The sequence below is a fragment of the Nicotiana sylvestris genome, chromosome 1 (assembly GCF_000393655.2).
Source record: "Nicotiana sylvestris chromosome 1, ASM39365v2, whole genome shotgun sequence".
In the NCBI taxonomy this organism is placed as follows: domain Eukaryota; kingdom Viridiplantae; phylum Streptophyta; class Magnoliopsida; order Solanales; family Solanaceae; genus Nicotiana; species Nicotiana sylvestris.
The window spans coordinates 83152148-83178690 of record NC_091057.1 but is presented as its reverse complement, the minus strand read 5'-3'; positions in this window follow the sequence as shown (position 1 = coordinate 83178690).

The following is a 26543-nucleotide window of genomic DNA, read 5'->3' as shown; positions in this document are numbered from 1 at the left end:
AAAGATAACAGATAATAACATAATTCGTAGAAAATAACCCAACACAACCCGATATCGGGGTGTCACTAGTCATGAGCATCTACAAGTTATAATACAAGTCTGAGAAGTCTATAAACTATTACAAACTGTCTAATAAGGAGATAGAAACGATAAAAGAGAGAAACACTGGACTGCGGACGCCAAGCAGCTACCTCGTGGACTCCAAAATCTACCGTGAGCTCTGAACTCGCACTGGTAGGATCCGCAACGCCTGAATCTGCACACGGGGTGCAGGGAGTAAAGTGAGTACTCCAACTCAGTGAATAATAATCATAAATAAAGGTTGAAAGCAGGAAATCATGTAAGTCACAAAAGCATGTTATAATGAAGCAGTAAAACCATTAAAACTGTAAACCAGTGAAAGATAGGTAAAAATCCTTTAACTTAAATTTAACTTCATGAAAAACCTTTTTCAATAATTAATCATGGTAATTGGAAGGCAATTAAGAAAAGATACACATAAAGGTTCGCCCCTCAGGCACAATATCAACAAATTCGCCCCTTGGGCAACATCTCAGAACAATACCAGCCCCTCGGGCTCAATCTCACATCACAATGGGTACCCGCGCTCACTGGGGGTGTGCAGACTCCTGGAGGGGTCCTTTACGGCCTAAGCGTAATATCAAGCCACCTTGTGGCATCATCACTAGGCCCTCGGCCTCATATCAATTAAGCCACCTTGTGGCATCATCACTAGACCCTTGGCCTCATAATCAGTATCAAATATTTCCTCACAACATAGGCCCCCAGCCTTACTCAGTCAAAATCCTCACAAGCCACTCGGGTGATGACGTCCAAATCCACTACTAAAAAGTAAATGGACACGGTTGCATGCAATATAATGTACCCAACTATGAGTCGTGGTCTAATCCCACAGAGAACAATATGTAGGCGATTAGGAATGTAAGAAAATTATCACTTATCGTGCAATGCCAAACACTAAGAATTTGGTTTGGAAAATGTTTCTACCTAAATGCGGAAATGTAAACTAACCTAGAAAGCAAGTAAAATGATCAATGGCTACAAGCATGGATGCATCGGGAATTACACTCAAGTAACGATCCAATGTATTTCATGATTTTACAAATACGAGCGAGTTTATGTTAATTAGCCACGGATAATAATTCTTAATTAGTTTCTTCCGAAGACTAACAAGACTTCCTAATTGAATTATCCCTAAAACAATTAAGAGATTAAGCACACCCGGAATGGCTACAAGTAGTTCAACACTATCCCTAGGTAGAATCTGTAAAATGAGGGTTAAAACCTCAAGTTCTTGTTAATTAATCTTTCCCAACCCCAAATTTTCTTTTCCAAAATTAATTCAGAGTTAATGGGCGAGTCCTAGAGTTAGCTAATCCCTTTGGAAACATTAAGAACAAGAATAATTAAAGAAACAATAACTGACTTCATAAAAGGATAAAAATCATTCAATATATAAGAACAACAAAGTATTTAATCCATACTTTAAACATGAATATTTCCATAAACAAGATTCAACTGTTGGAAATAAATACTACACAATTAAATATTCAATACAAATCAAGGAAATAAAGAAATAAACATAAATGCGTAAGAAAATCTTAACCACAAGCTTCAAATCTTCAAGACCCAAGTGAGTGTGCAGACCTAGCTTCAAGATTTGTTCTTCTCTAGTCTATGGAACTAAAAAATAAGCCAAAGATATGGCAAAGATCTGCTTGGACGAGTATGAAAATGTTTTGGGAATGAGAAAATATGAAATGCCTAATTTCCCAGGTCTGATGCCCATTGAGCGCATTTACGGATGAATTCTTGCAGATGCGATTCTGCAGATGTGGATACCTTATTGCAGAAGCAGAATGTTGAAATATGCTTGACACCGCAGATGCGGACTCCAAAAGCACAAATGCGCTACCACAGAAGAGGATTTTTGACTCGCAAATGCGATTTCTTCCAAGCTCATACTCCTCCGCAGAAGCGGGTCTTCTCACGCAGAAGCGGGGTCGTTTATGCGACCATCCTTCTGCAGATGCGGAATCACAGGGGAGTTTTTGCATTATTTTCATCCTCTTTTGCTCAATTCAACTTCAATTCAATTCAAATCACTTCATAGCATCATTTACCTGAAAATCTAACAATACACACCATAAACGACCTCATATTATAGTTAAAGGACATAAAAGCTAAGGAAAAGAGACTAGATTGAGTGGTAAAATCACCACTCATCATCGGGCAATAGTAAAACATGATTCTCAATCCAAAAATATTATTTAAAAGATCATGTAAGTGTTACAATAGAGTAAACATGGCTGAGTATGCAAACAGTGAAATATAACATGACTGAGTTCAAGTACAAAGTCAAAACAGTGAGGAAATACTAGTAAAAATCTCTGAAGGGTTCAAATAGTTGGCACAAGGCCCAAATATAGCATTCAGCCCAAATCATGATGATAGGAAATAGATTTCAGTCAAATACGCGGTAAAATAGTCATTCGGTACGGACTAAGTTACAATCTCTAACAGTGCACGATCCCACGCTCGTCATCAAGCATGTGCATCACCTCAATATAGCACAACGATGTGCAAGTCTGGGGTTTCATACCCTCAGAACATCATTTACAATCATTACTCACCTCAAACCAGTCAAATCTCTAGCTCGCGATGCCTTTGCCCCTCGAATCGGCCTCCACTCGCATCGAATCTATCCAAAATCAGAACGAGGACATCAAAATATGCTAAGGGAACGAAGCCCAAGCGAAAATAATCAATTTACAACATAAATCCCGAAATTATCAAAACCTGACCCATGGGCACACGTTTCAGAATTCGATAATTTTTACATCAATAGATTACTTATCTCCCCACGAGTTCGTACATATCAAAAGTTATGAAATCTGACCTCAAATGGTCCTTCAAATCCTCAATCAAAGGTCTAAGTTTCCAAGCCCTAGTTCTTCAATTTTTGGCTTAATTTCCATGATTCTTTAGGTGGAATTCACATTAGAATCGAGTTTTAAGTCCAAGAATCTTACCCCCAAGTGATTCCCCTTGAATCCCTCTTCAATCCGCTTCAAAAAGCTCCAAAAATGACCAACAGTAGAGGAAATAAACCCCAAAATTGCGGACTAGACGAGTATTTAACATTTTGCCCAGGCCTAAAATCCTTTTTCGCGAACGCGGTCAAAGCCTCACGTTCGCAAAGCACAAAAATACCTTGACCAAAATTCCCCCTTTGCAATCGCAACCACTCTATCGCGAACGCAATGCTTTACTCAGACAGACCTTCGAGATCGCGTTCCCCCTATCGCGAACGCGATGTGTTAAATTCACCTGAAGCTCAGCTGCCCATTTCTTCTACGCGAATGCGACAATACTCCTGCGAACATGATGCATAGATGCCTAGCCCTTCGCGAAAATCCGGAATCAAATTTCGAGGTCCCAAGCCCGAGAAATGAATTTTTGAAAGAAATTATTTTCTGAAAAATATAAAGGTTTTTGAAAGTGAAATGTTATGTGAAACCTATGGTATCGGGCCCGTATTATGGTTCCGAAGCCCGATACAGGTTCAATATGATTTATATGTGTTCTTGGTAAAGTTTGGTAAGAAACGGAACCCATTTGGCACGATTCGGACCTCAAATGCAAATTTGATGTTTAAAGAAATTTTGAGAAATTTCATCGATCTTGAGGTTTAATTTGATGTTCATGATGTTATTTTGGTGATATGAGTATACGAATAAGTCCGTGGGAAGTTTTTCAAGTTGTGTGTCTATTTGGTTTGGAGCCCCGAGGGCTCGGGTGAGTTTTGGTGAGGGCTTGGTCGCAAACCAGCCTAGGCCTACCCTCCATCGCAAATGCAAGATGTTCATCGCAATTGTGGCCTCGCAAATGCAAGCGCCCCTTCGCAAATCCGATATATGCTGGAAATGCTTGAAGTCGCAAATGCGACATGTTTTTCGCAAATGCGAAAGTCTGGATTTCCTAAGGGTTCGCAAATGCGAGCCCTGTTTTGCAAATCCCAAGCCAGTAGAGGTCGAGGTTCGCAATTGTGAACCCCTGTTCGCAATTCCCACATCTGAGGCCTGCGACTTTTATACTTCGACGATTTGAAACTCATTGTTCACATCTTTTCAAAACACAAACTCCTTTGGGCGATTTTTCAAGAACAACTCTTTTTACAAATCAATTGTAAGTTAATTTTAACTCATTTCCTTCAATCATTAACATCTTTTAACATGATTTCAACTTAAAATCAATGATTTTATGGGGAAAATTAGGTGTTTAGGGTAGAACTTAGGTTTTTCAAAATTGGGGATTTGGACCTCGATTTGAGGTCCGCTTTCAAAACAAATTATATATTTGGGTTCGTGGGGGAATGGGTAATCGGGTTTTGGTTTGAACCTCGGGTTTTGACTATGTGGGCCCGGGGCGATTTTTGACTTTTGGGCAAAACTTTGGAAAACTCATTTTTATGCATTCAAATTGATTCATTTGGCGTTTATTGATGTAATTAATTAACTTGTGACTAGATACGAGCGAACTGGTGGTGGAATCAAGGGGTAAAGCTATAATTGAATCGTGAATTCTGTTCGTGTCATCGAGGTAAGTGTTTGGTCTAACCTTAGCTTGAGGGATTAGTTGTTGAGCCCTATTTGCTATGTGGTAATTGTGGAGTATGACGTATAGGCATGATGACGAGTATCTAAACGTTGGTTTCTAGCATGCCCGTGAGTCTTTATATTGTGATTATCATGACTTTGTCATGTATTTCATGCCTTGGTGATGGTTTTCATTTGTTGTTTAAAGTTTGTGGAAAGAACTGTGACCTATGAATATTGAGGAGTGTTAGCTCAACTTATATAACGAATTGTGAAAGTATAAGTGACAACTGAACTTTTAGAGCATTGACTCGAGTTGTGAAATGAGTTGTGAAGGTATATGTGATAACTTAACCTCTAGAGCATTGGCTCGAGTTGTAAAGTGAATCGTGAAGTAAAAATGAGAAAGAGAAGAGATCATTATGTTGTCACCCTTGCTGGGTTATTATTGATTTATTTGCTATCTCCCTTGCTTGGATGTTGATATTATTGATGTTGTTCCCTTGCCGGGATTTAATTGTTGAATTGTTGTTCCCTTGTCGGGATTTTTATTGTGAATTTCATTTGTTCCCTTTCCCTATTGTTTGTGATCGTTGTTTGGGTGAGGAAAAGAGTTAAAGCACAAAGGGTGATGCCGTGTCGCACGATGTACCATTCCGTGCCTATTGTATTGATTCTTTTGGTGAGGATGAGAGTAAAAGCATGAAGGGTGATGTCGTGCACTTGTCCTTGATTTCCCCTGATTCATGCTGATAATTGAGTTAGATTGTCCTTTACGTTTATTTACTGATTTTCTGTTGTTACTTGATTTTATTTCGAGGTTATAGATTCCCTTACCCTTTTTGCCTTGTGATTTTTGTTTGGGTGAGGAAGAGCATAAAGCACAAAGGGTGATGCCGTATATTACTTTGATGAGAGAGTGTTAAAGCACGAAGGGTGATGTCGTGTATTGTTTTGGTGAGAGAGAGAGAGTAAAAGAACGAAGAGTGATGTCGTGCACTTGTCTTTGATTTCCTATTTTTTATTGATAACTGTGTTACGGTTTCTCTACACTAAGTTTCTGGTTTCCTGTTGATACTTGTTGTACCCCGCAGCATGATTTCCCCTTCCTATTTTCAATTGAACTGTAGTGATCCTCATATTTATTTGATGCTCTTATGTTACTATTCGATGTTTCCCCGCAACATGTTTTCCCCTCCCATACTTGACTGTATATGACTGTTTCTTTTTGTACTTCTTTTCTGCTGTATATAGTTAAATTGCATAGGTTTATTTGGTAGTCTGGTCCTAGCCTCATCACTACTTCGCTGAGGTTAGGTTAGGCACTTACTAGCATATGGGGTCGGTTGTGCTGATACTACACTTTTCATTCTTTTGTGCAGACCCCAGTGTTGTAGACATCAGACCGCAGTAGGTTTGTTGATTCTTGCTCATCAGGTGACCTGAGTTAGTCCTGTAGGCGTCCACAGGCCTTAGCGTCTCTTTTTATCTACAATTCCTGTTTCTTTCATGCATTTCTAGAGACAGTGTTGTATTTATTTCTTTCAAACCCTTTATTTGTAATATTCTTAGACCGCCTATGAAACTGTGACACTAGTTCTAGGTAGTCGAGACTCAAACAGTTGTACTAGATATTCGTGTTCAAATAGTTTTTTATTTTTCTTCCGCTTATGTTAAATTCCGTTGTTTAAATGTTATTACTTCGAAATTGTTAGTGAAAATAAAATGGGGAAAATGGGTAAATTGTGCAATTAATTGGCTTGCCTAGCTCGTATTAGTAGGTGCCATCACGACTCTCGAGGGAGGGAAATTCGGGTCGTGACAAGTTGGTATCAGAGCTCTAGGTTACATGGGTCTCACAGTTCACAGACAAGCTTAGTAGAGTCTGAGGGATGGGTACAGAGATGTTTGTATTTAACCCCAGAGGCTACAGAGTTAGGAAAAAACTTCACATTCATCCTTTCTTGTCGTCTGATTTTGTTCTCTCAGTGCTAAATTGAAACCCCTACTCTTGTCCTTTCGCGAATGGTGAGGTCACATACCGCTTCCACAGCCGAATAGTAGCACAGACTAGTGATGGATCAGCTACGTCTTCGGAGGCTTTGTGGAGGCTGGATAGATTTCACCAAGCTCTTCACTACTACTTTCAGCGGTGCATCTACTGATGATCCCCAGGATTATCTAGACACTTGTCATGAGGTTCCCAGGAACATAGGGATCGTGGAGACCAATGGGGTCGATTTTGCTACTTTTCGCTTGTCTGGATCCGCCAAGACCTATTGGAGAGATTATTGATTGGCTATACCAGTTAGGTCATCAGCTTTGACTCAAGAACAATTCATGAAGCTATTTCTGGAGAAGTTTCTCCCCATCACTCAGAGAGAGGTCTATTAGAGGCAGTTTGAGCATTTCTAGCAGGGTTCTATGACTATTACCCAGTATGAGACCAGATTCATTGACTTGGCTTGTCATGCTCTTGTCATACTTCCCATTGAGAGAGAGAGTGAGGAGGTTCATTGAGGGACTTGTCCAGCCCGCTCGGTTAGCTAGAGGTGGAGGTAGAGGTATTAGAGGTGGAGGTGAAGGTACTGTTCTGGATTGTAGTAGAGAAGCTTTGGTTATATTTTGCGTCGTATCAGGTCATGCCTAGTGATTCTTTGAGTGCCCCTGTTTATGTGTCTACTCCGGTGGGTGATTTTATTGTGTTAGATCGAGTCCATCGTTCATGTATAGTTGTGATTGGAGGTCTTGAGACTTGTGTAGATTTGCTTCTTTTGGAAATGGTCGATTTTAATGTCATATTAGGGATGGACTGGTTATTACCTTACCATTCTATCTTGGACTGTCATGCCAAGACTGTGACCTTAGCTTTGATGGGTTTGCCTCGTTTAGAGTGGAGAGGGACTCCTAGTCATTCTACTCGAAGTGTTATCTCTTATGTGAAGGCTCGACGTATGGTCGAGAAGGGGTGTTTGGCCTATTTGGCATATGTTCGTGATTATAGTGCTGAGGTTCCTTCTATTGATTTTGTGCCCGTTGTTCGTGAGTTTCCTAAGGTTTTTCCTTCAGACCTGTCGGGTATGCCACCCGACAAGGATATTTTCTTTTGCACTGATTTTTCTCCGGGCACTCATCCCATTTCTATTACGTCGTATCGTATGGCTACGCCGGAGTTGAAAGAGTTGAAGGAACAGTTGCAAGACTTGCTTGAGAAGGGTTTCATTAGGCCGAGTGTTTTGCCTTGGGGTGTGCCGGTGTTGTTTGTTAAGAGGAAGGATGGATCAATGAGAATGTGTATTGATTACCGGCAATTGAACAAGGTTACAATAAAGAATAAGTATCCATTGCCGAGGATTGATGATTTGTTTGATCGGCTTTAGGGTGCTAAGGTATTTTTGAAGATTGACTTGAGATCTGACTACCATCAGTTGAGGATTAGGGCATACGATGTCACTAAGGCAGCTTTCCTCACTCGGTACAGGCATTATGAGTTCTTGGTGATGTCATTCGGGTTGATAAATGCCCCAACAACTTTTATGGATTTGATGAACCGAGTGTTCAGGCCTTATTGGATTCGTTCGTGATAGTCTTCATTGATGATATTTTGATTTATTCCCGCAGCCGGGAGGAGCACGAGCAGCATCTTAGAGTGGTTCTTCAAACCTTGAGGGATAGTCAATTATATGCTAAGTTCTCGAAGTGTGAGTTCTTGTTGAGTTCAGTCGCATTCCTGGTGTCGCGCCCCCTTTTTTCTCTCATAACGGGTTTGTGACATTTGGGAGACAACTCGTTCCCTTTCAGGAATTGGGTTTGAATTGAAGAGTCGCCACCTAATGATTAAAGTGCATTAGGACACTAGGAGGGGTTTGTTTTGAGTAACCAGAGATTGGATACGGGCTTGAAATTATCCCAAGGGGAAGGTGTTAGGCACCCCTCAGGATCCACTAGTGTGGTTCCCGGCCAAACTACTGTTGTGACTTAAGTGCAAATAACACATAGGTAAATAAATGCTTCAAATAAGAGGGGATTTTCACGTAATGGTTATAACTAAACAAAAGTAAGAAAAGGAACTAAAAAGAGTTGATTTTCTTAAAAGAAATGGTTTAAAAAAGATTTAAAAGAAACAAAGAAAACAAAGGGAAGGGGGGTCCTAGGTTTATTAATAATATGGATCACCCCACACAACATCTGGTAATCACTCCTCAGTGAGGGGCTACACGTGATGATATCGCGTGGTCATCATATCCATATCTACCCTTTCATACCCCGTTAAGGTATTAAAGCACGGAATGGTCTCGTTTACTTATTGCATGCTACTACCTGCCCCAATCCTATCAGCCCCGGAGGCATTTGGGACTAGTAATCCTAGAGGTAGGAGGTATTGGGCTTATTTGTGCTTTCAAAAGGTAAAACACTAAGGCGACAAACAAAACACATATAACGAGTTTGGGGAAGCATATAAACAAATAAAAGGGCTCAAACAGACCTCCTTTAAACCAAAGAAAGCACATAATATAGCATGACTTGCACGTACTGTTTAGGGTATGATTAAAACTTAATCGGTGGATGCAGATTGATTTATTACATAGTTCAGATAAGAAGACCGAATCAGGACTGCCTGCTGGTTGTAGCTGATAAATTCAATTTATAAACTTTCACCCTATGGCTTGCCTAGTGTTAGACGAAGACCCCTATGGGCATGATATCTACTGATTCCAGAAATAATGAAACAAACATGAATACATATTGATTTAAGAAAATCATTTGTTATTAAAGAAAGGCGAGTTTTAACAAAAGAGCATTCGTCATTGTTACTGGTTTTTGATCTATAAGCGAGTGAAACGATTCAGATTTCGATTAAGGCTTATAGACATGGTATCTCGACGTGAATGCAACATTCCTATAGACATTCTATCTATATGAGAATGCAAAAATTCATAAACTCCTATAGGCAGGTTATCTACCCCTTTTGCATACATAGTTACCCTCTCTCTTTACTGATCATCCCTGAGAGTTTTATTACAATATTATTACAACCCAGAAAAGTAAAGTAAAGGAAAAGTACATCATAAATTAAAAGTACAACCAAGGAGAGCCTGATTCAGACTTCCTGCCTGAAGTATGAAGTAAATCAACTCCAAGAGATCATATTTCAAAGCCTTTCTCCTATTTGGTGTGTGTCAGAGTTCCCTAAGAGACTCATATGAACTCTGGGCAGTGCTTACACCCAAATGTATCATGGATTAAACCATGGTGCACTGTGGAAGGGCCAGCCCTCCAAGTTCAGAGGGAACTCAATGTCCCAAGACAAGGCTCACAAGAGGGGGGAAGAACTTAGGAACTAAGAGAGGGTGCAAGTGCATAATTCTGAAAGGGGGAAATGGGAAAGGAAATAATACACATAGGTGTATAGGGAATGGGGAGTTGCAAGAGGTAAAAAGTAGGTTAGTGGGCATAACCCAACAATGGGAGATGTTGGCACACCCATAAGCCTACTGGAACACATTGTTTAGAGGTTAGGATCCTCTAAGGGATCAAGTTCAAACCATAGACAATAACTTGCATATTGCCATGTTTTAAACTGTAACTCAAAGCACATGAAGGGAGATAGGGATTAAGGATTCATAGCAGAAACAAGCAAAAGGAAATCAACATGCTAGTTTAAGTATTTAACTCTGCAGAAGTAGTAAAGTAGACATAGATGCAGAAAGTTGTAAGTAAACATATTGTGGTGATACTGAAGTTAAATTAGGTCATACCAATTTCAAAGAAACAAACAGGGAAAAGCAGTAGTCTTGTGAAAGTCAGAATGCAGACAAGAAGGAAGAATTCTATTATTTGAGAGTGAGAATTCATAAGAGATTGTGAATTGTGAAGTATGAAATGTGAAGTGTGAAGTGTGTGAAAAGGGTTGTGCCTTTTATTGTATAGAAACAGGCAGAAATAAGGTAAGAAAATAGTTTGAAAACTGATTGTCAATCAATTACACAAGGCTTCCCTTAATTAAGGGTTCATTTGAGGTCTATAAGCTGTAGAATTCTTGTGTTTGATCTTGAAGGTTTAACACATGGATTACATCAAATCACTGTTGAGGTTGGAGCCATTATAAGTAATGATTGACTCTGAAATTTCGAACCGACACATGATACGGTCGCGGACGAAATCCGCCACGACTTTCTTAGTCACTTCCCTGTAAGATGCTACTTCAACCCATTTGGTAAAATAACCAATTGCTACTAGAATAAAGTTGTGCCCATTTGATGTGGCAGGTTCGATTGGTCTGATAACATCCATTCCCCAGGCGGCGAACGGTCACGACGAGCTTGTTGCATTAAGCTTATTTGGAGGCACATTTATCATGTCTGCATGTATTTGTTTCCATAGCCATCCAAAAGTAACTATCTCGGAGTATTTTATTTGCTAAATCAAAGCCATTCATATGTGGACTGCAGGTCCCTGTATGAATTTCCTCTAATAGCCCGGATGCTTCATTTGCGTCAACACGCCTTAATAATCCCAAATCAGGAGTCCTCTTGTACAGGATTCCTCCGCTATGAAAGAAATTGTTGGATAACCTCTGAAGCGTGCGCTTCTGAATAACGTTTGCGAGCTCTGGGTATTCTCCTTTTGCTATGTATTCCTTGATATCATGAAACCAAGGCTTTTCGTCTGCTTCTTCTTCGACATGATCATAGTAAGCGGGCTGATCATGGATCTTTACCGGAATGGGATCAATGAAATTCTTGTCAAGATGTTGTATCATGGATGATAGAGTGGCCAGTGCATCAGCTAATTCATTTTGGACCTTGGGAACATGCTGGAATTCTGTCTTTGTGAACCTCTTTCTCAACTCCTGTACATGATGCAGATAAAGGAGTATCTTGGAGTACTTGGTCGCCCATTCTTCTCGGACCTGATGCATAAGCAAGTCTGAATCCCCAATTACTAGCAACTCTTGGATGTTCATGTCAATGACCATCTTGAGCCCTAAGATGCAGGCTTCGTACATGGCCATGTTGTTGGTGCACGGGAACCTAAGCTTGGCAGATACTAGATAATGCTGACCGATTTCTGATACTAGGACTGCTTTTATGCCAACTCCTTTGAAAGTTGCTGCTCTATCGAAAAACATTCTCCAACTGTCATGGGATTCTACAATGTCTTCTCCTATAAATGATACCTTATCGTCAGGAAAATACGTTTTCAGGGGTTCATATTCTCCATCTACGGGATTTTCAGCAAGGTGATCTGCTAGTGCCTGTCCCTTGATTGCCTTCTGAGTTACGTCGACAATGTCAAATTCACTCAACGGGATTTGCCACTTGGCTAGCTTTCCAGTGGGCATGGGCTTCTTAAAGATGTACTTTAAGGGATCCATTCTTGATATGAGATATGTAGTATAGGCACAGAAGTAGTACCTCAACTTCTGAGCTACCCAAGTCAAAGCACAATAGGTGCGCTCTAACAAAGAATACCGAGCCTCATACGGGGTGAACTTCTTACTGAGGCAATAGATGGTCTGCTCCTTCCTCCCTGTTTCATCATGATGCCCCAGAACACAACCGAACGCTCCATCCAACACTGCAAGATAGAGTAATAGAGGTCTACCCAGCTCAAGCGGAACTAAGATTGGTGGTGTTGATAGGTACTCCTTGATTCTGTCTAAAGCTTTTTGCCAATCATCAGTCCATGTGGTAGCGGCGTCCTTCTTTAACATCTTAAAGATTGGCTCACAGATGACCGTAGATTGTGCCATGAACCGGTTGATGTAGTTAAGTCTTCCCAGGAAGCTCATTACGTCCTTCTTGTTCTTTGGCGGTGGCAGTTCTTGAATAGCTTTGACCTTAGATGGATCCAGTTCTATCCCTCGGCAACTAACAATGAACCCAAGTAGTTTTCCGGCAGGAACCCCAAATACACATTTTGCGGGATTCAGTTTCAGGTTGTACCTTCGCAGTCTATTGAAGAATTTACTCAAATCTTTCATGTGATCAGTGGCTTTTTTGTACTTGATAATAATATCATCTACATACACCTCTATCTCCTTGTGTATCATATCATGGAAGATGGTAGTCATGGCCCTCATGTAGGTGGCCCCTGCATTTTTTAACCAAAACGGCATCATCTTGTAACAGTACATTTCCCACGGCGTAATGAAAACCGTTTTCTTAGCATCTTCTTCGTCCATCCAGATCTGATGATATCCAGCGAAACAACCTACAATTGATTGCAACTCATGCTTGGCGTAATTGTCCATCAGGATGTGTATTTTAGGCAAGGGGAAGTCATCCTTTGGACTGGCCCGATTGAGATCCTGGTAGTCAACACAGACTCTGACCTTACCATCCTTCTTCGGCACCGGCAAAATATTGGCTAACCATGTCGGATATTCTACTACCCTGAGGACCATAGATTTGACCTGCTTAGTGACTTCTTCCTTGATTTTCAGACTCATGTCGGGCTTGAACTTCTGAGTTTTTGCTTTACCGGTGGACATGTCGGATCAGTTGGCAGTTTGTGGGCCACAATAGATGTGCTCAAACCAGTCATGTTATCATATGACCAGGTGAATATCTCCTCATATTCCTTCAGAAATTCTATGTATTCTTCCTTTTTTGACGGTGACAAATGAACATTGATCCGAGTTTCTTTAATATTTTCTGCATCTCCCAGGTTAACAATCTTGGTCTCATCCAGGTTGGACTTAGGTCTGTTCTCAAAATTTTCAACCTCTTTAACAATCTCTTCCGATATATCATCTTCCTCTAAATCTATGTATGTTTGTTGCATTGTCTCGTTGCATGTCACAACCATTGGTTCATCAAGATAGGTAATAGTAATGTTGTATAAGTAAAGTAATAAGAGAAAATAATAAGAGTAAGATTTGTAAGGAAACCGAAATGCTTTGATAAATTTCATAACTGTTTTGAACATTGGAAGATCTTATTGTGAAAATTCAAAAACATGAAAGGAAAATCAACTAGTAAAAATAAAAGATAGTGCATGATTCTTTGTTCAGCCTTGCTACCCTGAGGCTTTCCGAGTTCTGGTGGTTTTGATGGTCCAATTGTTGAGGCATGCTCCTCGGCTTACGGCCTGTATGTAAGGGCCTTCCTCCCCCTCCTCCTCGAAAATGACACAACAATCCATGTCATCATCTTTTAAGAACAAATTCCTTACTATTGCCAGTGCTTCCTCTTCTTCCAACCCATAGATAACATCGGCCGGCTGGAAAGTCTGCTCCAAATGTGGTATTGGATGCTCCAACGGGTAGTATGAACCGCACCATGGTGGCGACCAATTGTTGAATTCCTCCTAAGTATACTCGTATCCCAGACCGAAAGTGGTGCTATGTATCTTAAGTTTGATCGGCTTGGAGATTCCTTGGAGGTTCTTGCCAAGTCCCTTGCCAGGCACATATCCGCTCCAGTTCAATATGCTTTCAATTTTGTTGTCCCGCCATTTGTCTTTGTCAACGGTGTTGACTCGCTCGATATGGTGATTGGTTTTCCTGCCTATCTTTCTCCTTCCTCCAATTGCTGGGATGGTTTGGCGACTATATATGGGATTTCTACCGTCGTCGTGAATGATCACCTCTTGGTGGTTCCACTAAAATTTCACTGCCTGATGTAGTGTCGATGCTATGGCCCCAGCGACATGAATCCACGACCGTCCCAACAGCAAGTTGTAAGATGCCGACACGTCTATAACCTGAAAATGAACGTCGAACCAAGTAGGCCCCATTTGCAAACATAGGCTGATTTCCCCAATGGTGGATCTTTGGGAACCGTCGAAAGCTTTGACGTTGATGGCCCTGTCCTTGATCTCATGCAGACCCTTTCCCAATATTCTGAGTGTTACCAATGGAAAAATATTGAGGCTAGACCCTCCATAAATCAGGACCCTAGTGATAAAATAATCCTCGCATTGCACGGTGATGTGCAACGCTTTGTTGTGACTCAACCCTTTTGGTCGCAGCTCATCTTCATGAACAGTGATCTTGTGACTTTCCAATACCTTCCCCACCATGTTTTCCATTTTTCCTCCGATGATGTTGCTTGGTACATATGCCTCACTCAGTACCTTCAACAAGGCATTCTTATGTACGTAGGAACTTTGCAGCAAAGCTAGGATAGAAATTTGTGCCGGTGTTTTGTTCAGCTGATCAATGACTGAGTATTCCTTGGCTTGTATCTTTCTCCAGAGATCATCGGGCCCGATTTTAGTGATGGTAGGCCGACCAGAGGCCTGCTTACTCGACTCAGCTAAATGCTCCGGAGTGTAAACCCTGTCGGTTCTTGTCGTACCCTGTGCCGTAGTTGTTTCCCCAAATTTAGCTTTCCTTTTCCTTCTCGCCTCGGCTGTGTAATCCCAAGGTATGGAATTTGTATGGAATGGTGTTAGACTGACATTGTTACTAGGATGGGCACCTTTACTCTGAACGGAGCATGTATTTTGGAAGGTAAAACCGCAACTTGAAACGGCACGGGTGCGTTTGCTGGAAACCCAAACTCGACTTCAATTGGTGTTGGCGTCTTTGTAGGGGGTGGTGCTTCAAATTCAAGTGGTATAGACATGTTTACCTCAGAATCCCTAGAAGGTTGAGTCTGGACTACAATTGGATTGAGGGTGACTATCAGCTTCTTCGGTTCGTCACCTTCTATGACTATCGATCGATCCTTTGGGATCCCAATCATCCTCTATTTCAATCATGTCAACACCTCCACCCTTATGGTCCGGCAGAGGGTTGTTGCATACATTCGGAGTAGGCTTCTTTGCTACAATGATCTTGTTATCGATCACAGTCTGGATCTTATCTTTTAGAGAGCGGCATTCATCAATGGTATGTCCCTTCATGTCGGAATGGTATGTACAGGATTTATTTTGATTGACCCACTGATAAGGGTTTTCAAGGGTTATAGCAGGGATAGGAGTGACATAACCAGCAGCTTTGAGCCTTTCGTATAGCTGGTCAATCGGTTCAGCAATGGCGGTATACTATTTAGGAGGTCTGCGGTCGAAATTTGGTCGAGGTCTAGGAACGTTTTGACGTGTGGGAGGTGATTGATAGTGGGATGGCTGAGCATTATAGGCTTGTAGACATGTGGGGGTTGGGAATATCTGGGTGAAGTAGGTTGATATGTAGAAGGTGGGGGTGATTGGTAAGTAGGTGATGAAGCTTGGTAATTCGGGGTAGGTATATATGTGAGTGGAGCTATCGGATAGGCTTGGTATTTGATAGGGGATTTGACTCTTTGTGCAACCATTACGACACCTACATCCATTTTCTTGGACGTACCACCAGACTGTAAAGCCTTATTGGCAGCTTGCAAAGCTTCAAAGTTTGTAACCATACCACTTTTGATGCCTTCCTCGATCCTTTCCCTTAGGTTGATGATGTCAAAAAATTTCTGGCTCTCAATCAACATCAGCCTTTAAGAGTATTGTGGGTCTTGAGCCCAGACGAAAAACTTTTTCATTTGTTCTTCTTCTAAAGCAGGTCTGACCTTAGCAGTTTCTGATCTCCAGCGAGTGGCATACTCGCGGAATGTTTCCATGGGCTTCTTCTTTAAGTTCTGGATGTAGAACATATCTAGTGCATTTTTTGTGTTGAACCTGAACCTGTCCATAAAGTCAGACACCATACTCACCTAGTTCGACCATTTCTTCAGGTCTTGGCTAATGTAACAAGACAGAGCATCTCCCTTCAGACTCCTCATGAAAAGCTTCATGCGAATCCTTTTATCTTTCCCTACTCCGACCAGCTTGTCGCAGTATGTTCTCAAGTGGACTCTCGGATTCCCTGTACCATCAAACATCTCAAACTTAGGAGGTTTGTACCCCTTGGGCAGTTCAACATCCTGTTGTATGCAAAGATCTTCGTAGTTGAACCCTTCAATCCCCTTACTTCCTTCGACACCCTGAATTCGACTAGTCAATCTCTTGAGTTCCGCAGCTAGGTTCCTAATAAGTGAGTCTTTATCATCAGACTTGGGTGTGCTTGAGACAGGTTGGGTGGAGGGTGGCATGGTTTCCACATAGATGGGGATGTTATGGTGGAAATGGTCATTCAGAGGTTCTGGGATGAGCAGTGGAGTATTGCTGGATGTGTGGCATGTATTGCAGTGGTGGCGATGAGGGGGATAGTTTTGTGGTTTTAGGATGTTTTGTGGAGGCGTGGGGTTCTGAGCGTTTGGAAAATTGATATATGGAGTGGTGATGGAAAATGACAAGTTTTCCAGATTCCGAACCTGATCAAGTTCCTCCTGAAATTTCAACAATTTTTGCTCGAGTTGGGACGCACTTTCTTTGGAGACCTGAGCACCATGAGTGACCTCTACCCGTTCAGTTGAGTTTTCCTTTCTGGTGTTGTTCAAATCTTCCATCTTTCCTTTGTTCCTGCTTCTGATAGGACTAGGAGGAGGAGTGGGTGGAGGGCCCTTTGATCTTGTGGAATATGATAACGATGCCAGAGTGCACGAACTAACCTTTAGGGGGGAGTAAATAAAAAAGTAAAAACAAAAAGGTACCAAGTCAGTGGGGATTATAAGAAAGTGTTGCAATATTTAAACACATAGTGCAAGAATGTAAACTGCGTCCTAATTTGGGAGCCTCGTTGTGCCCGAGGTAGGCCTAGCGACAAATTGATTTGGAGAACTTGGAATGCTAAATGCCTCATTTTATTGAAAAAAAGCAGACGAATCCCAAAATGACACTAAATAACAAGAAATAAAATGTCACTAGTGGCCATTGGCCTTATTACATTTCATAAAGTAAAAGAAAACTCCTATCTATTTGGTCCCAGAAGGACCTTCCCCAGACTCAACATATTTGGCTCCATCGAACCGCTTCACCAGCTCGCGAAGTCCCAGCAGTAGGTAGGCTCTGGCCAGGTGTCCACCCTCGTTTCCTTCAGCATTCTGGCAGTCCTTGATCCTCTTGAGAAACTTCCTTTCCAGCTCCACTAAACCTCGTTCGAGGTATCCTAATCACTTGTTGGCATTGACAACCATATCTTTTCACTCTTCAATCAGTTTTTGGTAGGCTTCTTGAATCTCACGGTGCTCGCTTTCATATTCCCGAATCCTCTTGCGCAGTTGGTTGTATTTGACCTGTGCTTCAGCCCTTTCATCGATGATTCTATGACCTCGAACAAACCTGGGTTGGCCCAGACCATTGTGATTATCCTCCAGCCAGCCTGAATAGTATGGGGTGCATCCATCATGGTATCTGTCTGGTTCGATAGTATCTCTTCCCTTGATGATCTTGCAATGCCACATATGCTGAGCTTGGCACTTATAAGGACTGTCATCAGCTTAGAAGTCAGCCTGGAAGTGACTCATCTTGTCGACCCTTGGTATAACCTGCTTCCCACCAGCTTGTCTCATAACTCGGAGAGGGACATGAGGGTAGGTTGCTCTCAAACTGATCAATATCAGAAATGGTGCGTCCCTGGATCAGGCGATGAACTCTTCAGTAGGGAACCACTCGAACATCCATTGTATTTGCTCCTCAGTTAGATTTTCAAATAGCTCCACCCACCCCTTGGCATCTTCTGGCTGAGCAAACATGTTGGGCATGTAGTTCATTTGCCTTGGTTGATGGAAGGATATATGATCGTCCCAGTCTCTACGCTGAATCTCTTGCCGATATTCACCCCTTTGAAGATGCTCCATGAGCCAGAGCTATAGTAGCAAGTTGCAGCCCGCAAAGTTTTGGGCTCCTTTTTGACACTTTTCCAAGGTTCGATATATCTTTGCGATGATCATGGGCACTATGCTAAATGGTTGTCCACCAATTCCTCCATCAAAGTTTTGGTGACCATGGCTAGCCTGGTGTGTATCCTTGCTTTCTTCATGGGAAACACTATCATCCCAAAAAGCAAATCATGAAGACAAAGATCCTTCGGTGAATATGCCCCAATGATGTAAGGGCGAACTCATCCGGATAAGTACGGTAGGATTTGCTTTGACCGTACCTCTCGTATAAATAATAAAAGGGAATGTAGGACTCCTTCAAACATGTCAAGTCTGGATTCTTCTTTAGGCCCGTCATTTTGAGAAAACCTCTACCCTTGCGATTTTCCGGCATTAACAAACCCGGGGTCTCCCATGATATACCAGCCAATCCTTCTATTTCCTTTAGCAGGGGTGTCATCTCAATCTATCCAAAGTGAAACACAGACCTATCACAATCCCAGAACAGAGTAGAAGCTTCTATGATTTTGTTGTTGGGTTGGACCTCCAAGAGGGAAGGTAGATTTCCTAGGTATTTCCGGACAAGAGTTTGATCACTGGAATGAAGATCCTCCCACCAGCTTAGCAACCTTGGGTGGATGTTAGTGACCATGTCGAATCTGGGGACTTTGTGCCTCATGTTTCTGCAAGACAAAAAGGTTAGGCCCTTACCCCCCACCAGACTCGACTATTAAATACCAATAATTGGCATAATACATTTAGTTCTCCAAATAAATGAAGAAAACGTGGTAGTGTCCGTTTGGGTTTTGGGAAAACCCAGTGGACTTTCGACGAGGCTATCTTAAAGAGTCATTATGCGGCCCACATAACTGACTCAGCTAGGTTTGACCATGATGCATGCACAAATGAACAGAGTAAGGTTTCTATGGGATTTTAGACTAGTACCCTTGAGCGGACAACTCAAGAGGGAAAGGCACGGAACCGTCGACTACCCCGTTGATCGACTGGTTTTACCGCAAATACGCATTTGCCGGATTTAAAGGGTGATAATATCGGAAGAGCGCAACCACTCATTATAAGCGTTGCTATGGTATTTGTTTGGCACGAGTGGAATATGATGCTGGAAACATGCATATGCAATAATTAAAACAAGTTGTCACGTATTTGCACGTTCAAAAAGTAATAATTACAATAATTTAAAACAGTAATAAAGGAGTGCGGTAAATATAAGCAATGAAATAAACAAGGGAAAGAAACAAGAGACAAGTTAGTTTTTTGCAGTAGAAGAGGGAATTAAATGCTTAAAGGTATTAAACAAATAAGGCACATAAGAAATGTAAGGTCACAGTAATAGCTTGAAATGGTAGAAGCCTAAAAGATATCCCCAGCAGAGTCACCACGCTGTCGCGCCCCCTTTTTCTCTCAAAAATCGGGTTTGTGACATTTGGGAGACAACTCGTTCCCTTTCGGGAATTGGGTTTGAATTGAAGAGTCGCCACCTAATGATTAAAGTGCATTAGGACACTAGGAGGGGTTTGTTTTGAGTAACCACGGATTAGATAAGGGCTTGAAATTATCCCAAGGGGAAGGTGTTAGACACCCATTAGGATCCACTAGTGTGGTTCCCGGCCAAACTATTATTGTGACTTAAGTGCAAATAACACATAGGCAAATAAAGGCTTCAAATAAGATGGAATTTCACGTAATGGTTATAAATAAAAAAAAGTAAGAAAAAGAACTAAAAAGAGTTGATTTTCTTAAAAGAAATGGTTTAAAAAGATTTAAAAGAAACAAAGAAAACAAAGGGAAGGGGGGTCCTAGGTTTATTAAAAATATGAATCACCCCACACAACATCCGGTAATCACTCCTCAGTGAGGGGCTACATGTGATGTTATCGCATGGTCATCATATCCATATCTACCCTTTTCCACCCCGTTAAGGTATTAAAATGCGGAATGGTCTCGTTTACTTATTGCATGATATTACCCGACCCAATCCTAGCATCCCTAGAGGTACTTGGGACTACTAATCCTAGAGGGAGGAGGTATTGGGCTTATTTGTGGTTTCAAAAGGTAAAACACTAAGGCGACAAACAAAACACATATAACGAGTTTGGGGAAGCATATAAACAAATAAAAGGGCTCAAACAGACCTCCTTTAAACCAAAGAAAGCACATAATATAGCATGACTTGCACGTACTATTTAGGGTATGATTAAAACTTAATCGGTGGATGCAGATTGATTTATTACATAGTTCAGATAAGAAGCCCGAATCAGGACTGCCTGCTGGTTGTAGCTGATAAATTCAATTTATAAACTTTCACCCTATGGCTTGCCTAGTGTTAGACGAAGACCCCTATGGGCATGATATCTACTGATTCCAAAAATAATGAAACAAACATGAATACATATTGATTTAAGAAAATCGTTTGTTATTAAAGAAAGGCGAGTTTTAACAAAAGAGCATTCGTCATTGTTACTTGTTTTTGATCTATAAGCGAGTGAAACGATTCAGATTTCGATTAAGGCTTATAGACATGGTATCTCGACGCGAATGCAACATTCCTATAGACATTCTATCTATATGAGAATGCAAAAATTCATAAACTCCTATAGGTAGGTTATCTACCCCTTTTGCATACATAGTTACCCTCTCTTTTTACTGATCATCCCTGAGAGTTTTATTACAATATTATTACAACCCAGAAAAGTAAAGTAAAGGAAAAGTACATCAGAAATTAAAAGTACAACCAAGGAGAGCCTGATTCAGACTTCCTGCCTGAAGTATGAAGTAAATCAACTCCAAGAGATCATATTTCAAAGCCTTTCTCCTATTTGGTGTGTGTCAGAGTTCCCTAAGAGACTCATATGAATTCTGGGCAGTGCTTACACCCAAATGTATCATGGATTAAACCATGGTGCACTGTGGAAGGGCCAGCCCTCCAAGTTCAGAGGGAACTCAATGTCCCAAGACAAGGCTCACAAGAGGGGGGAAGAACTTAGGAACTAAGAGAGGGTGCAAGTGCATAATTCTGAAAGGGGGAAATGGGAAAGGAAATAATACACATAGGTGTATAGGGAATGGGGAGTTGCAAGAGGTAAAAAGTAGGTTAGTGGGCATAACCCAACAATGGGAGATGTTGGCACACCCATAAGCCTACTGGAACACATTGTTTAGAGGTTAGGATCCTCTAAGGGATCAAGTTCAAACCATAGACAATAACTTGTATATTGCCATGTTTTAAACTGTAACTCAAAGCACGTGAAGGGAGATAGGGAATAGGGATTCATAGCAGAAACAAGCAAAAGGAAATCAACATGCTAGTTTAAGTATTTAACTCTGCAGAAGTAGTAAAGTAGACATAGATGCAGAAAGTTGTAAGTAAACACATTGTGGTGATGCTGAAGGTAAATTAGGACATACCAATTTCAAAGAAACAAACAGGGAAAAGCAGTAGTCTTATGAAAGCTAGAATGCAGACAAGAAGGAAGAATTCTATTATGTGAGAGTGAGAATTCAGAAGAGATTATGAAGTGTGAAGTGTGAAGTGTGTGAAAAGGGTCGTGCCTTTTATAGTGTAGAAAGCAGGCAGAAATAAGGTAAGAAAATAGTTTGAAAACTGATTGTCAATTAATTACACAAGGCTTCCCTTAATTAAAGGATTCAGATTCAAATGGGTATAAACCAATTAAGGAAAGAAATTAATCAAGCACTTTGTGCAGAGTAGGCAATTAGAGGTGAATACATAAAAGTTATTTAAGGACAGGGTTATAAAATACAGGGTTTGTGAAAATAAGGTAAGAAGATCAGTTAACAACCAGTAAATCAAAAGGGTCACAGATTTTGTATGAATGAACCAAGTCAGAAAATATGAAGAAGGTTTCACTTAGGTCGCATCACAGAGAAAATTAGTAAACAATGGAAAGAAATCAATCGGGCTATATTCAGAAGGAAGCTTGAACTAATTGCAAATTTGAAAACCATTTAGAGGGAAATTCATCATATATAAAGAGCATGTGAGCATGTTAAGTATGAAAGAAAACTTTCATGTCACTGTAAAATCAATAGGAAAAACTAGTGTAGAAGAGTTTTAGTAAAAAAGGTCAGAATCATATGAAAACAAAGAAGTCCAAATTCAATTCAAAGACTCGAAGAGTTAGGGGTTCTAAAATAAAACCCTAGTTCAATCAATTATATGATCAAACCTGGCAGAACCCCCAAATTTTAGGGTTTCCGCCTTGAAAAAAGTGCAAAGATGAGAAGACAAGTGGTCGAAGCAGGCTCAGATGTTTCAGAGAAGAACTGAATCCTCTTGCATGCTTCTATCAAACAACTCTCATGAGAAAGCATGATATCAAGGTAACAGGCAGAACACAGTAGAAGCACTCAAAGAAACAATAGAGGAGAAACACTGATAGGAACAATGAACATGCTTAAGAAGTTTTTCAGAAGAAACTTAAATAGGACTTAGTAGAAGGAAAGTAAGGAAGCTTAAGAACTTAGCAGGAAAGTACAATAGGATAAACATGCTGGAAAATAGTAGAAGAAAAATACAAGAACATAATAGAAAATCATATGAGAACACAGTACGGAAAACATGGTAGAAGAACATAAAAGCATGGAGTATATAAAGCACAGTAAAAAGAACATACAAGAACGGAGTATAAAAATTCAGTAAAAGAACATACAAGAACAGAACACAGTAGGAGAACATACGAGAACGTGGCAGATAAAAACATAGGAGCACAGTAGAGGCAAATACACAAAAGAAAAGGGAAAGAAAGTCAGAGAAACACTTAAACATTTTTTCAGAAAACCCTAGATCAAAAAGAAAGATTTTTTAAAAAGTAATTTTCAAAAGAAAAGTTAGGAAAATCATTTGAAAACTCAAGGAGAGCACAGATACACAACGAATCTAAAGAAATCGGAGAAAAACCACGAAGGGTTAGGGCTTCAGAAGAACCCTAGAAATGAGAAAGGCTTTGAAAGGCCACCGATCTGAGTCGAAGAGGTTAGAAAGAGGCTCAGATAACCTTGGTACGCTGGAGCAAAGCCGGAGATGACCTTGGAACCTCGAATCGACAGAGGTGTGTGTTCAACCCTTCATGGTTAGGCCTCGAATCTTCAGGTATCAGGCGCGTGGGAGCAAGAGAAGGTGGGTATAAGACTTCCATAGCCTGAGAAGCCATAGATCCCGGTGGGTTTCAAGGTAGAAGTGATGGGACGAGGGTAGGGTTCGAGAGTGTTTTGAGAGAGGCGAATGTTTTAGAGGTGGATGGTTAGGTGATGATTTAGGGTTAAGGGGTGTTGGTGGATTAAAAAGGAAAGAAGGGATTGTGGCCGTTGATCATTTTGATCAACGACCTGGATTTAATGGGGGGGCCGGGCGGGTTGAACTTAATTGGATCAGGGGCGGGTAGTATAGGAATTGGTCCGGTTCGAATAGGGATTGGGTCAGGGTAATTGGGTTTAAACTTTGGTTCAATTGGAGGTTCAAATAAGGCTAAAATTGAAATAAACGGGGCTAGCATTTAAATAGCCATTTTTCCCTTATTTATTTTATAAAAATAGTAAAATAATTTCTGGGAATAAATTAAAGATACTAAAATGATTAATAATACTTAATTATCAAATTTAAAATACTGGAGTCAATTTTATAATTATGAAAACAATTAAATCTTAAAATAGGCTAATATCGCAATTATACGCAATTTAGCTTTAAAAATACTAAATAAATTTTTAAAAAATATGCAAAAATTATGTTAGCTATATTTTAATATAAATATGAGAATTCAATAAGTGAATCACCCAAAATGATAATTTTGGGGATAATTATTGTGTTTTTCTCGGTAAAATAGAGCAATAAATAGATTTAAAAATCTATAAAAATTAAGAGAAAAAATAGTAAAACCTTGGGACATACTTATATATGCATATACATACTATTTTGAAAGTATTTTGCATATCAAAATATACAGAGAAAAATTGGGTATCAATAGATGGGTCATATTGTATTAGCAGAGGGTATTCAGGTTGATCCGAAGAAGATTGAGGCAGTCAAGAACTGGCCTAGACTAGCATCAGCTACAGAGATTCAGTGTTTCTTAGGTTTGATAGGCTACTGTCGACGATTCGTGGAGGAGTTTTCATCTATTACAGCCCCGATAACCAGATTGACCCAAAAGGGTGCCCAGTTCAGATGGTCGGATGAGTGTGAGGCGAGCTTTCAGAAGCTCAAGACAACTTTGACTACGACACCGGTGTTGGTTTTGCCCACAGGTTCAGGGCCTTATACAGTCTATTGTGATGCATCTCGTATTGGACTTGGTGCAGTATTGATGTAGGATGTCAAGGTCATTGTCTATGCTTCGTGGTAGTTGAAAATTCATGAGAAGAACTATCCAGTTCATGATTTGGAGTTGGAATCCATTGTTCACGCGATAAAGATTTGGAGGCATTATCTGTATGGCATGGCATATGAGGTGTTCACGGATCACAAGAGTCTTTAGTATTTGTTCAAGCAAAAGGAGTTGAATTTGAGGTAGAAGAGGTGGTTGGAGTTGTTGAAAGATTATGATATCACTATCTTATATCACCCGGGAAAGGCCAATGTGGTGGTCGATACTTTGAGTAGGAAGTCAGCCAGTATGGGAAGTTTTGTTTATATTCCGGTCGCCGAGAGACTACTCGCTTTGAATGTTCAGGCTTTGGCCAATCAGTTCGTGAGGTTGGATATTTTTTAGCCCAGTCGTGTGTTAGCTTGCACCGTCGCTCGTTCTTCATTATTGGGGCAGATCCGAGATCGTAGTATGATAATCCCCATTTGTGTGTCCTTAGAGACACTGTGCAGTACGGTGGTGCCAAGCAGGTTACCTTAGGTGATGATGAAGTTTTGAGATTGCAGGGTCGATATTTTGTGCCTAATGTGGATGGGCTTTGAGATTTGATTTTAGAGGAGGCCCATAGTTCCCGGTACTCTATTCATCTGAGCGCCGCGAAGATGTATCAGGATTTGCAGTAGCATTATTGGTGGCGGAGAATGAATAAGGATATCATTGCATATGTGGCTCGGTGTTTGAATTGTCAGTAGGTTAAGTACGAGCATCAGGGGCCTGGTGGATTATTTCAGAGGATTGAGCTTCCTGATTGGAAATGGGAGCGGATCACTATGGATTTTGTTGTTGGACTCCCGCAGACTCGGAGGAAGTTCGATGCAGTATGGGTTGTTGTTGATAGGCTAACCAAGTCAGCGCATTTCATTCGTGTAGCAGTCTCTTATTCTTCCAAGAGGTTAGCTGAGATCTATATCCGGGAAATTGTTCGTCTTCATGGTGTGCCCGAGTATATCATTTCGGATCGAGGTACGCAATTTACCTCCCATTTCTAGAGAGTAGTTCAGCGAGAGTTGGGCACACGGGTTGAGTTGAGCACAACGTTTCATTCCCAGACGGACGGGCAGTCCGAGCGGACTATTCAGATTTTGGAGGATATGCTCCGAGCTTATGTCATTGACTTTGGAGGCTCGTTGGATCAGTTTTCGCCTTTAGCTGAGTTTGCCTACAATAACAGCTACCAGTCGAGTATTTAGATGGATCCTTGTGAGGCTTTATATGGTAGGCGGTGTCGGTCTCCGGTTGGATGGTTTGAGCCATGAGATGCTCGGTTATTGGGTACAAATCTGGTTCAGGATGCCTTGGACAAGGTCAGGATCATTCAGGATAGGCTTCGTATGGCTCAGTCCAAGCAAAAGAGTTATGCCGACCGCAAGGTTCGTGATTTGGCATTCATGGTCGGTGAGCGGGTATTGCTTCGAGTGCCGCCTATGAAGGGCGTGATGAGATTTGGGAAGAAGGGCAAGCTTAGCCCTAGGTTCATTGGCCCGTTTGAGATTCTTGATCGAGTGGAAGAGGTGGTTTAAAGACTTGCATTGCCACCGAGTTTATCAGCCGTGCATCTAGTGTTTCATGTGTCCATGCTTCAAAAATATCACAGCGATCCATCCCACGTGTTAGATTTCAGCTCTGTTCAGTTGGACAAGGACCTGACTTATGAGGAAGAGCCGATAGCTAGTCTAGACCGGCAGGTTTGTTAGTTGAGATCGAAGAGTTTTCCTTCTGTTTGTGTGCAGTGGAGAGTTTAGCCTCTTGAGGCATCGACCTGGGAGTCCGAGTCCGATATGCGGAACTGTTATCCCTATCTTTTTCCCGACTCAGGTACTTGCTTT